Here is a 10,289-nt window from a genome sequence, read left to right on the forward strand (position 1 = left end):
GCTCCAGTAGGGGACCCCAAACTTCCCTTTCCCGAGCCACATCAACTAGCTCCGACTGGGGGATCCCAGGCGTTCCCAGGGCAGTTGGAGATATAATCTCTCACCTAGTCCTGGGTCTTCCCCGAGGTCTCCTCCCAGTTGGACGTCCTGGAATACCTCCCTAGGGAGGCGCCCAGGAGGCATCCTTACAGATGCCCGAACCACCTCAACTGGCTCCTTTCAACGCGAAGCAGCAGCGGCTCTACTCCGAGCTCCTCTCGGATGACTGAGCTTCTCACCCTACTCTAAGGAGACGCCGCCACCCTCCTAGGAAACCCATTTCGGCCGCTTGTACCCTTGATCTCGTTCTTTCGGTCATGACCCAGCCTTCATGACCATAGGTGAGGGTAGAACGAAAATTGCCCGTAGATCGAGAGCTTTGCCTTCTGGCTCAGCTCTCTTTCGTCACACGGTGCGATAAACAGAATGTACACACACGGCTGCTCCGATTCTCCGACCAATCTCACGCTCCATAGTCCCCTCACTCGCGAACAAGACCCCAAGGTACTTAAACTCCTTCACTTGAGGTAAGGACTCCATCCCTACCGGAGAGAGCACTCCATCGGTTTCTGCTGAGAACCATGGCCTCAGATTTAGAGGTGTGACCTCATCCCAGCCGCTTCACACTCGGCTGCGAACCGATCCAGTGAGTGCTGAAGGTCACAGGCCGATGATGCCATCAGGACCACATCATCCGCAAAAGCAGCGATGGGATCCCGAGCCCACCGAACTGCAACCCCTCCCCGCCCCGACAGCCTCGATATCCTGTCCATATATATTACAAACAGGATTGGTCAAGAATAAATTTGTTTCACTGAACAAGATTTATTATATAACAAGACACAAGATCAATTTTGGCGAGACAAAAGTTTTGTCGCCTATACAGAAATTGAACAACTTTACTGCAAACACTAAAATAGTCAGCAAATTACATAGCGGTGCTGTGAGATCCAAATTTAATATCTTGTATGACTTCCATGAGCTTGAAGGACTGCATCCATGCGGTTTGGCAAGGATTCATACATGTATATGATGAAGTCATCAGGAATAGCTAGAAAAGCAGTCTTGCATGCCTCCCAGAGTTCATCAATATTCTTTGGTTTGGTCTTCCATGCTTCCTCTTTCATCCTACCCCACATATGCTCAATGATGTTCATGTCTGTGACTGGGCCGGCCAATCCTGGAGCATCTTGATCTTCTTCACTTTAAAGTGGAGATGAAAGTATGCGATGGAGCACCATTCTGTGCAGAATTTGCCTCTTGTTGGTTGGAATATAAGAGGTAGCTAAGATTTCTGGTATTTGAGACTATTGATTTGCCTTCCACCCTGCAGATCTCTCGCACACCCCACACTGGATGTTACCCAGACCATGATTTTCCGCCACCAAACTTCACTGTTTTCTGGTGAATCTTGGATCCATGCGGGCTATAGGTATCCTGCAATATTTGCAGCAACTGTGGTGTAATTCAACAGAAGATTAATCTGAAAAATCCACTTTCTTCCACTTCTCCAGCGTCCATCCTTTTAGCAGGCTGTGGGCTTTGGCAAATGCCACACGGTTTTTCATTGTCTTTTGTTGTGCTGGCTTCTGGCACTGATTCGACCATGGGCCATTTGAAAACAGAATCCGACAAACTGTTCTGGACACGGGCTTCAGGGACCAGGTCTGGTGGGAGCTCGCTGCAGTGGAAAATGGGCTGGCCTTGGATTTCGAGCCAACAAACGGTCCTCTCGAGCATTGTCTTGTGGGGCTGCCTGACCTGGGCTTGTCAAAAACGTCTCCATGTCTTCAAATGTTTTTTTATCTTCTGTACTTGACGCTGAGACACATTGAACGAGTGTCTGCCACATCACATGGAATCTGGTCTTCAGCCTCTTGAAATAAAACTAAGGGTGAATCTTAGGCATGTTTGCAGATTCTGATTGCATAATGTGAAGGTCTAGGTGTTTTATACAACCTGAGACCTAATTGATCCATTATTAGTCACAGGTGAAGCTCATATGACAAGCGACAACTCTTATGTCTTGCAAAAATGACTCATGGGCTTTACCAAGCTGTGAATATTAGAATACTTTTTGACAGTTTCGTTTTGCACTGAAACATTATACAAAAGCTGTTGGGATTCAAATGAGCCATTCTTGTAAATAAATCTTGATTAGAAATATATTCAGCGGCACTTCAAGTTAATTTGTACACAAGCGACAAGACTTTTGTCAGGGACTGTACTCTCTACATTTATAATTTTTGCCTATTGCTTACACACTTTTTGCAGAATTTGGCTCCCTATGTCAAAACTCTACACCAAGTCAATCAGACAATCAGAAAATGAAACACTGCAATCAAAACTTAACACTTTTCTCAGAAATTAAAGTCTTGCAACGAACCGGACACATTGGTTGTTCTTTTTCACATACTGTACTGTCAAACTGTATTGCAAAATTACAATGACATTCCTTACTTATACTTCACAGCACTACACATTTTTGTATAGCCACAGTTATACAGTAAAACTGTAATATGATCAGAATCATGTGACACATGCAGTAGTACAGTCAGGAGTAGAAATTTGAAGGACATCCCCTCTCCAGTCGGATGTCCTTATTATCGATGCTACTGTGTAGCAACGATTAGGGTTGACTCTTTGCCCTGCTTGGACAGGCCATAATTTATCACATGGTCCACTAGAGTAGCCCTATGTCATCTGATACAAGTCTCCTCACGGTCCTCGTCTTTGTCCTCGTCCTCTTCCACGTCTCTTACTGTCATTGCCTCCATACTTGCAGGTTCTCAATGGCTTACCGATGAGCCTGTTTGTTGTGTCAAGTCTCAGACCGTTGGTGTCTATTTTGTTCAAGTGTTTCAGGTGTAATCGCTTCCAATTGCCAGATGAGTTTTGCATGAGTGTTTTCCCAATGATAACAGGAGATTTGTGTGCTAACTTGCTGCCCCCGCGACCCGATACCGGATAAGCGGATGAAGATGGATGGATGGATGAAATTTATTTCAGTGCATTGAACATCATTTGGGAGGGTTTTAGCTTTTCATATTGAGCTATTTCTTACACCAATTGATTAATTAAAAGTCAGGTTAATAGCAGGTGTTTCTACAAAATAGATAGGCGACAAGACTTTTGTCAGGGACTGTAGTAGTAGTGTTTACATCCCCACTGGTGAAGTGCAGAGCAAAAAGGGGCTGGATACAACTGAAAAGAATACGTTTTAATGTTTCGACCCAGCCGGCTATTTCTCAGGCAAAATGTGTGTGTGTGTGTGTGTGTGTGTGTGTGTGTGTGTGTGTGTGTGTGTGGTTGAGAATGGTGGCAATCTGTGATCTACACAGCTTAGCTTGCCACTTTTTGAGTGGGAGTTAGTTAGCTTAGCAATGGGTCCTTCCAAATATTACATGTTGTAAAGGGAAAAACATCTTCAATCGACAATAAAAAACTCAAGACATGTAAATCAAAAAAGCATGTCTTGTTTGAATGTTCGTAGGCTACAACATGCACTATTTAGGAGCGCACCACACAAGTTCACAACATGTCTCCTAGCAACAGCGGGTCAGTGTCACACAACTGTGTCATGAGAAACGGCCACCAAGTGCCCTGACTCTGTAACAAATATGTCAAAAATTGTTTTATTCATCATGCTATCATTGTAGTTATATTTCCTTACACAGAAAGCGAGGACAATTCAAATTTCAAGTCAACTTTATGTAACAAGAGCCAGGAGTCGGTTAGCTTAGCTTAGCATAAGGGACTGCACGCACAAAAGGGCTTATTAACACCTCTAAAGCTTACCAATCCACACTTTGTATCATTCATTTGTTTATTGTTGTTGTAACTATTTCTTCCAGTCTCTTTGTTGTCTCTCCGCTGTTCTCCAAGAAATAATTACAGCACGACTGCCCATTTAGTACATTTCAGTTTGAGTATTGATTAACGAACAAGACACAATGTGTTAATAAGTGAGCAGCAGAGGTGTTGCATGCATATTTATAGTATAAGCCTAATTGCATTGCAATTTACATGTAAAATATTTGCTCCACTGAGAGTAGTCACAATACTGCCCCCACATTTTAAATTGTACCACACTGTGAGATTTATTGGCTTCATCTCTAATTTCTGTACAGAGTAAATTTGGTTTTGATGGGTTGTTCCCATTGCATCTTGTTATAGTATGGTTAAATGAGTCGCAGCATCAGTGTTTTAAACAGTGTATATTTGGTCTTTGCAAGGATCAAACCTGCAAGCCTCCAGTCACACCGCTAATCTCTAATCACCGTGTGGCCCTGCCATATGCTCCCCTCAGTATGTGAATGTTTACTAACTACAATATAAGATGCCTTCTAGATTATCTCGCGTATGTCATGTATTCACTTGACATCTGATCCTGTTCAGAGATCAAAACTACCCATCACACCTCCTGGTGAGCTTGTTTTTCTAGCAGTGCATCTGCATGTGTGTGTTTGCATGTTATTGTATGTCACATGTACAGTATACGTGTGTAACACCAGTAGACTCCCCTTGGCTTTATCGCCTAGCGAACCATGATAAACTGTATGGTTGCCATGACGACCACTCTTCACAGGCGGGAAGCTCAGTGGCCTTCCTTTGGGATAAATACAGAGCCTATTAGGACTGCACATAAGGAATAAGTGTGTTCTTGGCTGCCGAATACCTCACCGCTGCTCTTTCACAGTGCAATTTCTCTTCCTCAATTATCAAAGATCTCCTCGCAGAGTTGCTGTGTTTCAGAGGAGAAGGAGGGAATTGAGTTGCCTAATTTAGTAGTTGAGCAGATTTTCATATTGCTTTATTTATCATATATTTCATATGTTTGAAAATATATGAAACAAAAACCTTTATTATGCTAAAGTATTGTTGGCAGATCTATGACTATCAGTACAACAGATGCTTTACATGCAAAATATAGATATTGGGATGTAAGGAATGTTTCCATAAGATTTGAAGAGTGCATCCATATGCTGTGCAACATAAAGTATGATTCAAAATGTACATCATTCTTTGACAAGACACTTGTTTTGTTGTGTGTATCTTCATTTCTGGGTCAAATGGGAGGAACAGGAGAATAGCACTGATCTGTACTGGAAGACATCACATTTTTATGAGAAGTAAAAATAGAAACGAAGGCTCCACAAGTAAAGGCTCCTTACGTCCCTGGACAGATCAACAGTGCCCCCTCCTGGTTGTCTGGCTGTGTAATTTGTGTTATCTCCTCAGTTAAAAACTGCTGGGAACATTGGCTGGCATCAAGTTGCATTGTGTGCATCTGTAAAAGTAGTGATTATGTTTGATCAGTTAAAAGAACAAAAAGAGACAATGCTGATGCCAACGAGAGTAATGGATATTTAAAGCTTTAAAGTGTTTTGCCTGCTGTGCTATCAGACAGAATTACTGTGTTGGAGGATCCAAAGATTATGTATTGCTTACCAAGTTAATGTTTATCCAATCAGCCCTGATTGTGAAGAAAATTGCTTCTGTTACTTCCATGAAAACTTTTTGCAGCAGCATCCCACACATTTGGGACACCTTTTAACTCAGGCACGTCTCCAATGTGCCATAAACATTTAGAGGAACAGGGGCAGCCATTCAGTCCACTTTAAGTAGAAAGAAAGACAATGAAAAACAATAAATATTCAAAATATGTTATCTTGTGTATGGAAGATGTGTGTAAACATTTTTTACACACATCTTTCATACATGTTGTGGAGATTTTCTTAATTTGTATTTACAATAAAGGCAAAAAGAGATGTTAAAAAAATGACATGACTCAGGGATGGTGCAGTCAGTCATTTGAGCAGCTTGTATTTTACTTGGGTTTTCTAAGGAAGTGAAAAGACAAGAATATCAAACTATCGACCAGCCAGCTACAACGATCAACCAATCTTGATGCATGTTTTAAAAATGCTGATGAAATGTTTTAAAAATGTTGATGAAATGAAAGATGCATTTAGCTGAATGGAGCCTTTTGTATTAGCTGGCTTATTTTAGTCATTATGCAATCAAACCTCCAATAGCTAACCGAATTTGGAGGCAAAACTGACATATTATCTTTTCAGTTGTGGTAAACTTGATAGCAAACATTTGCCTATTTCACTTTTAGCCGACACAATATTTAGAATTTAGCTGTCCAATCTTATCACAACCTTAACCTTCTAAACAAAACTCAAGTCTTTGGGCTTCATCATCCCGACAAAACTGTTGAACCTAGTTTCTGTTGTGGTCTACTCAAAACAATAGATCTTTCATCAATGTAAGCACCTTCTGTTACCTTTCAGAGGCTGAATGGTTACTATTGAAATAACAGTTCTCCTCAAACTCAACTACGTCTTCTCTGCAGTCCAAGCCATACAGTATACCCCCTCTATCTAATTAACTTCTTCAGACTCTATAATAACTGAAGAAATGACTGCAGAAAACCCAAAACGAGATTCACAGCTGGCAGAAAAACAGATCCTGTAAAATTCTGGAAGTGTTAAACAATTATAATATCTTGTTGAATAACCAAGGTTAGTGTATTATTTGAATTACAACAGTTATATTCCAATGTCAATGTATAAACCTTATCCACTAATCTATCCACTTTCTTTACTGCTTGTCCTGTTTAGGGTCCCACGAGGCAGGATTATATCTGTCCAGCATGCAATTAGAAACATCCTAGCTTCTAAAACTCTGCAACTTTGACAGCTTGGTAGACTGGGTAAACCCCGGTCTGGTGATAACCAGACTAACAGCTTAGGGCAAATCACACAAAATCACAAATTTCACACAGGCACTAAGGAACAGCTTTTACTTAACAATAAACAACTGACCTGGAAAAAAACTTCACAGTCTAATTTCTTGGTATCTAAATAAATAAAAAGCAACTTTTTTTCAAAGTGGTTATCAAGTAAAAAACATGCATAAGCTTTTGAGTGACATCATATGCTTTTTAAAAAACATTCATTATACTATAAATGCTCACTGCTGACTGAAGTAAGATCTTGAATTGAGCATCATGAATGTATATTTTCCTAAGTGTGGAATAACTTTTACGTAGCATTCAGCCTTGTGATATACCCTCTATTAGCATACAGCTCCGGAAATAATCAGTGTCTGCACTGGCTCAATAAAACAATTGTGTGTTTGACACAGCAGATCTTATATCCTCTGGCATGACAATTTCACTTCAGCCATCTGACCTTAGTTGGCAGCTCTGTTTATACAACCAAAGAGGCTGCAATTACTGCTGCTTTTCAAAAATGATAGCAGCAACACAGCATGGTAATCACATGTTACAATCTTAAAATTGACACAACAGTCTAAAGTGTGTCATAATCTTGAACAGAGACATACTCTTAAAATGACAGTAATGTTTCAAATGAGAGAGCGAGCTATGCTAAGCTTTGCCCTTCCCTTGAAATATGGCACAACTACTTCAGTGCAGATTGATACGATTTTTTTGGCATCAACCTCATTTAAGAGAGTGATGGTTAACTGATGTGAGCCTGGTGGAAGTCGTACAGCAGGCGTGATGTCAGATGTTGAGCCCTCTGGAGGTGTCATGAAGTGTCGGTAACTAGGTGTGCCCACTTGGTAACGTCAGTGATGTAACCCATCTCGCCCACTCACATTTCACCCTGCATATAAGCCTCATATCAGTGTACCTAAAATTAGAAGGGGAGGCAGTTTATGTCAGTTCATGTGTGCTGGTGAAAAAGCAATCCAGTTTATGGCTTGTCTGAATCACCCGATTGATCATTCGCTGATACTCTTCTTCACCTGACACAAAACCAGCTACCCTTGCTAATGAGAAATCGGTATCAGCTCAGAGATGATTGTGTCAATGCAACTGTAAGTGCAACTCTCCTGAACATAAACCATGATTTTCTTTTAATTACTTTAAAACAAACAGCTTTAAGATGAAGTGGTTCTCGGTATGCTGCCGCCATAGCAATTAATAGTCATTCACTGTTTCTGATCTTTTTTTCATATTAGAATAAAATGTATCATCTCATTGCAAGCCTCAAAGATGCGGGGGCCCTTTGACCATGCCAAGACATATGTTTATTTGTCCTCAAAATGTCCACACCCACTCTATCACACTGTGAGCTGAACAAATACTAGCACTCAGCCAGGCATATTTTAATTTCTGCTAAACACTGTCCTCTAGTGCTCACACTATTACTTACACACACACACACACACACACACACACACACACACACACACACACACACACACGCATACCACAGGATTATGCTCCAATGTTGCCAATGCAAGAAAATGTTATTAGGCTAAAGTTAATTGTTCTAAACGTGCACAGTCTATTCAAAAACTGCCCCAAATCATTTTCAAGTGTCACTTGTTGAATTATTGGTTTTATGACTAAACTCTTCAGCTGCATTGACTTTTTGTTCCTCCAACATGGAGTGATAGCTGCAATTGGACAAAATGTCTGTAGCCATGGTTTTATTATCAGCTACCCTCACATGGCTTTTAGCAGGGCTGGTATAGTCTGCCTAATGAGGCAAGTCACAGTCACATAGTGAGCAGCAATAAAAAGGAGGGGATGGCCTATCCCTCCTCCTCCATATTACCCGATCAATCATTTACTAATGCTTTCTAACCAGCTGATTTCACCTGTCAACGCAAGGTCAGGGTGTCCCAGTCATCTCAGAGGTGATGTGAATCTTGACATAGGCACAACCGATTGACAATCAGCGTGTCAACCGGCACTTGAAAGCCCATAGGATATTAGAGATGTAAATGGAACATAATGGTGGTATTAGAATTGTGCTAATCCAATTCAGGCTTTGATGGCGATTTCTTTTCTTGGCAATTCAACATCATATGACTAAATCTGCGTAGGCAGGAGAAGCAGAGCGAGGAGTGGTTAAGACAACCAGTCTTTGGTTAAGATGCAATCATTATGTTTGGCCTGTGATACATCCCATTTGTTACGACTCAAAGTCAAGATTTGGGCCGAGTCCAATTCAGGAGCACCAATTACAGATCTTTCATCCATTTACAAAGTCTACTTTCAGATCTCTGAATATTAAACAATGTAGTGGAACTGTTCAATGAGCATCTGACATGTTTAGGCAAAGGGCACAGAGTGCTTTATTTGGCATGACTTTAAGGGCATGCATGGTGACATTGTGTACTGATATCTGCAAACAGTCCTGTTGGTTGAGTTGACCAAACAAACAGAGCAGGTCATACAGACCTTGGACACATTGGTCTCTCTCCGTTGGAAACTTTCCAAAGAGGACATTTATTATCCATTTTGATGAATCCAAAACTAAATATTCAGTATTTTGACAATCACATGGGATATTTAGAGAATAACAGGACCCGTACCAAAGACTGTTTGTTTGCCAGATTGGCTGCTAGAGTAGACCAACCTGCCAATTCCATCTCTTCCACATTGTAAGGAAAATTAGAATTGGCGTCTTTTTTTAAGCAAAAGCATAGAGCAGTGCAAAGTTACAATCAGACAAAGTTAACACTCTTAATTTAAAACTAGAGATTTTATTACTTGATCTGGATTTCTAGGGATCACGTCACTACTGCTGTCTAACTTCACAACATTGTGTGATGAGCTCAGATTAAATCTCAGTTAGAGTAATAATATAAATCCATCATGTATAGTTCTAAATGATATGTCATGAAACAGTCTTCTATAACTACAGTCAAGCTGCAGACACTGAACTTGGTGGAGACTCATTAAATGTTCTGCATTGTAATCATGGGACGCACAGATTCAACATGTTTGGATTAGCAAAGGATTTATATTAACAGGTTTGGAGCAAAAACACAGATTGTTGAAACATATTTTGATGAATGCATGCATTATGATGATACAATATTTTGGGACAAAAGCATGACTTTACACAATATTTCATCAAAAGATGTGTTCAAATATTAACACACTTTATGATGAATAATTCTGGACCTTTACAGGTTATTTTCAAAAGGGTGACATTTGATGGATTACTGATGCAACTTTTATGATCCTCACTTTCATCACAGTGGTGAGATTTTGGTTGCAGCGTTATCACTGTGAAAAGCCACATCTGGATCCCATCTGGGCTTTGTTGTCTTTCAACACAAAACATATTTTAAAAAGCAAGCAAAACTGGCACAGCTCTTTGCTTGTTTTTGCTCATCTGTTTTGCATGGAAATCAGTCAACACAATCCACTGCCACACACACACACACACACACACACACACACACACACACAC

At 40.6% G+C, this 10,289-nt stretch overlaps 1 protein-coding gene and 1 pseudogene across 3 annotated transcripts in view; both read right to left on the minus strand.

The window, feature by feature from the left end:
* LOC116695774 (vitellogenin-like) overlaps positions 1-2,816 on the minus strand; it is a 26,029-nt pseudogene extending 23,213 nt beyond the window's left edge.
* Positions 2,817-9,813: 6,997 nt separating this feature from the next.
* Positions 9,814-10,289, minus strand: part of vtg3 (vitellogenin 3, phosvitinless) — a 13,380-nt gene continuing 12,904 nt past the window's right edge. Inside the window, exon 28 of one of the 3 annotated variants that reach the window (XM_032526231.1) lies at positions 9,814-10,118. The gene's annotated coding sequence lies outside the window, so the exon portion shown is untranslated. Of the gene's footprint in view, positions 10,245-10,289 lie in introns of all 3 variants that reach the window. The other 2 variants (XM_032526232.1, XM_032526230.1) reach the window with 2 other exon arrangements.

Source organism: Etheostoma spectabile, chromosome 9 (assembly GCF_008692095.1).
Source record: "Etheostoma spectabile isolate EspeVRDwgs_2016 chromosome 9, UIUC_Espe_1.0, whole genome shotgun sequence".
Classification (NCBI taxonomy): Eukaryota; Metazoa; Chordata; class Actinopteri; order Perciformes; family Percidae; genus Etheostoma; species Etheostoma spectabile.